Source organism: Pyrus communis, chromosome 7 (assembly GCF_041283825.1).
Source record: "Pyrus communis isolate YQ-2024b chromosome 7, ASM4128382v1, whole genome shotgun sequence".
NCBI classification, from domain to species: domain Eukaryota; kingdom Viridiplantae; phylum Streptophyta; class Magnoliopsida; order Rosales; family Rosaceae; genus Pyrus; species Pyrus communis.
Window position 1 is genome coordinate 6,151,221 of NC_142571.1, and position 4,771 is coordinate 6,155,991.

Genomic DNA, 4,771 nt, shown 5'->3' on the forward strand with positions numbered 1-4,771 from the left:
AATATTAAGTATTATAATGTATCCAATTTTGGTGACGATCCAACGGTCGGATCATCGATTCACATTTTTATCAAGTAACGTATCGTAACGAATTTAGGTTCCAACGATCAACCTACGTCATTCAATGACAAAACTGAATTCAAGACATTTGACATAGCCTAAAAATAGCATTGGCAGCCCACTGGCCACCCGCCGACGCACGCCCCGCCGCGAGTGGCGGTCGGCCGCCCCGACTCGTCGGAAAATCCAACTATTTCCAAAAATTCTCAAACTTCACGGAAATGAAGATCTCATTGAGTGGAGAAACTTTCATACATGACACGAAGTCCAAAGGTAGACGGAAGATAGTCAATTTTGCCCACAAAGCCAGCGGGTGCCTAAAACTTCCCGACGTCGATTCGTCGTCTACGATGGTCCAACGGGGTCAAGGTTGGTTGGGTTTTGCTCTTGGGATGATGGGATACAAAGCCCAAGTGGTGGCATCATCCATCGCTTTGCCGATTTGCCGGAAAATCGAAAAGGGTGGCTGGAGCACTATTGATTTTCCTCAACTTTCGTGGCCTCAAACCGCCACATACCATGGTTAATCAAGGTGGTTCTTGGGTGCGTTTTGTAGAGGGGAATGAGAGCTTCAAGATGGTGGTGGTGGCATCGAAAAACTCCACCGGAGTTGGCCGGAATCGACCTTGGAAAATGGGTGGTCGCGGGTTGGAAAAACCCACGGGAAAGCTGGGATTTTTTTTTTTTTTTTTCCTTTCTTTCTATTTCTGATTGGGTCTCACCCTCTCCCTCTAATTTAATTGGTTCCTTCCTACTTGTGCCTAAAATCAGATTGGCCACTTTCCCACAAGGTGAGAATTCAAATAATTTATAACTAAACTTTAAATAGCCATTTTCAAACGTCCATAACTATACCGTTAGAATTCGGACTTGCAAACGGCTTTCGCCTATGCGTTCACATCCATGAGTACTACGAGAATATGTTAAAAGAATAAGTCATACGTCTCTCTAGACGATGGTCAACATAAGTCAAAATCTTTGCCTCTATGGCATTTTCGTAAATTCACGCTTTTAAAATAAAATAAAAACGTAAAATTTGGAACGGGTTGTCACAATCTACCCACCTTAAGAAAATTTCGTCCTCGAAATTTAAAATCATCAGTTAAACGTAGAATACTCAAAAGTAAAGAGAGATATGTATGTAAATACATAGCGAGGAAGGCATCAACTTATAGCGACTACATAATAGAGGATGACATTCCGTCATGATCGGAGTGTAGTGACTCTTCTTTCATGCCTCCAAATTCCTACTTTCCTTCTCCTTCTGTACCATGCCAAAATATAAATTTTTTTTTTTTTTTAAAAACGTTTTCAAAGCGTAACGCACTTCGAAATTAAGCATGTAATATTTTTGGGTCAAGCCCAAACAACAGTTAACGAATTAAATAAGTAAATAAAAATATTAAAGTAGAATAATCTACTTGTTTACTTGCTTAACAACCCAACGAATAAGTTATTAATATTACGGTTTGCAGCCCACAATACCGACAATTCACTGTCGTCTTGATAAGCAAGTAACAATTCTCGAGGATGCAATATTACCATCTTGCCCCTCAATGGGAAGTACACATACAAGTCTCGATCGTACTCATTCACTACCTTCTTAGGCAACATTGTTAATAACATAAATTTTCTACATCACAATCTCAATCAATCAAATATTTGTTCGCAATATTCTTCTGTAAATCACAAGCTGCATATTGTTATTTCAAATGATATTATACTCCTAAACAGAAATGTAACTGTCGTTACCCTTAATCCTAACAAAAGTAAGCGTGTATTAAATATGCACTGTGCGGAAAATCTCTATATGTCAACTCCAATGATACCATAGTTAACCCAAAATTGTAACCGTGGTTACAAGTGACTAGAATAGAGATAAGGATATACTGCAACCATGCTAATGGTGGGACAAACAATATGCAACTCGTCCACAAAGGTCTGAGTAACTCATTTTAAATTAATCGTTAATCTAGGGGTAGAAATACAATACTGAACAACTTATAATACTCAAAACCTTCATAACGACTTCCAAAGGCTTGGAAGTGAAACATGTAACACGATGAAATATAAATACACCAAGATGATAATCTTGGCGAGTTTCTGTTTGCTGACTTTGTATAGAAGTCTAGGAGTAGTTTTCTCAAAAAGTCATCGTCCTCTGAACGTAATTAGAAAATTGTAGTTGTCCAGGAAATTTGAACTCTATATCCTCAATATCCCCACAACATTAATCAAAAGTAAGGTGCATCTAGAGTGAGGATTCATTTAAAACACATCAAAGGGAGCCTCGATTTTATCTCTTCCCTACTTCCACATTTGATCACGTCGCAAAGAGAACTTCTAGATCACATCACCCGAAGAGGTTGACTACATCCCACTTCTATCTTAGTGGTCTTCACAAGTGTCTTGTTGTTGAAATTTCAACGCCCATTTTAAGGAAATAACTATTGCCAATACTTCAATTTTTAGAGCAAGAAGAATATTGTTTTCTACTTAAGTAAACAACCACCAATTGGAACATCATGTAAGCGTATCATTGGTTTAGCATCACGATTAATGAATTTCACATTCTTTACATATACAACATATCTCGAACTGAGCATATAAAAAGATACTTCCTAACTCCATTCATACAAAATGATTAAAATCATTTGAACCATTTCTTGATAGATTATAGGTAACTCTATATCGATACTCATATTTCCCAACTAAATAAAATAGGACAGGTTGGAAGTGTGCGAGAGTAGATACACAATAGTGCACTCATAGATGCTAATTTAATTCTACTATTGCCTCTGACAGAACTTAGCTTGTTCCAAAAAGTAAATGTAATAAAAAGTTCTAAGATCAATGAAGATTTGGACATACTTTTCTACATAAGAGTCCCAATCAATATTCCAATGAAATTAGAAATTGTTAATTCTAGGTCATAAGTATGATGGTTCATCTTTAGCGGTTCTACCACCGAGAAACATAAGCGTTAACATACTAAGAAAGTCTGAATCCGAATTGACTCGTCACATCAATCGACAATCACCGTGCATTATCAAAATCTCCACAGAGAAGTGTCATCTAGCCTTCGAAATAAGGTGATGACTGTTGACTTTAGGTCAATGAATAAGATGGTTCGTTTCAAGTGGTTCTAATCGTGAAAAGTAAAAGCAATACTCCGTCATGTTGCCATACCAACTTAACAATGTGGTGGTATCCGCGGTACGATTTTTGGGATATGACGCCAAAAGTATACGTCCTCGAAATTTACAGTACTACAAACCAACTTTACGACACGAACTAAAAGGTCTTCACAGTTTCCTCGACACTCATAACAATCTAATAGTGAGATATCATCCCGCATTTTGATTCTAATGTCTACCTATGGAAGTGATCGAGAGGTGGTTAGTCAAAGGGTTTTCGTTTACCTAGATAAGTGATAGGGTAAAAACAACAATCATGAGTTTACCGTCCTATTACAAAGCTTATTCCTAAACTTCCACGATCCTAATTTATTCAGCTCAAGCGAAGTAGTTCATTGATCCTAGGAGGATTTGATGATTGCTTTTCGGATTTCTACAACTCCCAGGATATGACAACTTACATTCGCAAGCCTAATCTCACCCATTTAATAAGTACAACTACGAAAGCAAAAATCTGGGAATAGCGTTGATTAAAAAATCCCAATGCTAGAAAAAGACCTTGCTTAAGATCTACTTTAAAAAAGACTTCATCGACAGTCGATCTTCCTCCTAAAGATCCAACATGAACACAAGTATGCTTGAAGATATTAGTGCTAATAGGGACCAAAAAAAAAAATAATAATAATTATCCCTCAGATGATCTTCCGCGAAATGTTACTAAGAAATCAAGACTAACTAAGATTTCCAATCTCTAAAAGATCAATACTAACGGCGGTAGGACAATGATAGAATTATTTGGTAAAATCTCTGGCGATACATGATTATCAAAACATTAATTTAGGTCATCAACTTGCCTCAAATCTACACTTTCCCCCCTCAAGAGAAATCTTCGTTTTAATTCTAAGGACATGGCCAAAATGATCATCTAAAATGTCGTGAAGATAACATAATTGTCCAAACTTAAGAAAAGTTAGCATATTTTTCCATATTCGACGAGGTGACATCATTCGAACGTCAAACACAAAAACAAAGAGTGCTCACATCACGCGTGTGATGAGCACAATACTGCCCAACATATGCTTTGATACCAAACTGACACACCCCGACCCAGAAAGTCCACTTGGACCCTGAACCGAGCTGTGCTGGCCGACACCTGGAAGGTGACGAAGCCATAAAATGTGATAGTGTATAAAAAGTGAATAAATTTGAATATAGAATTGTCTAAGTACCAGAGTGCGCTACGAGTAGGAGCGAACCCATTTCACACGCGATGTCAGAGCATAAGTAAGGTACAGTAGTGTGGGTAAGAATCATACCCTTAAAAGTAGCCACCAATACTAAGATTAGCTATATATCCTCGTCGATACGAACTCAGCAGTTAAAACCTGAAGGGGTACAAAACAGAAAGTGTGAGTAAGCAATAAAACCAAGCTTCCCAAAACTATTACCTTTCTAACAGTAATAACCCCTCACTGTAATTCCCTTATCGTTTTCTATAGGACAGTACAACATATATACATATATCCAAACCATACTTAGAAATGACCAAAACCACGGTGTGCCATCAACTCCAC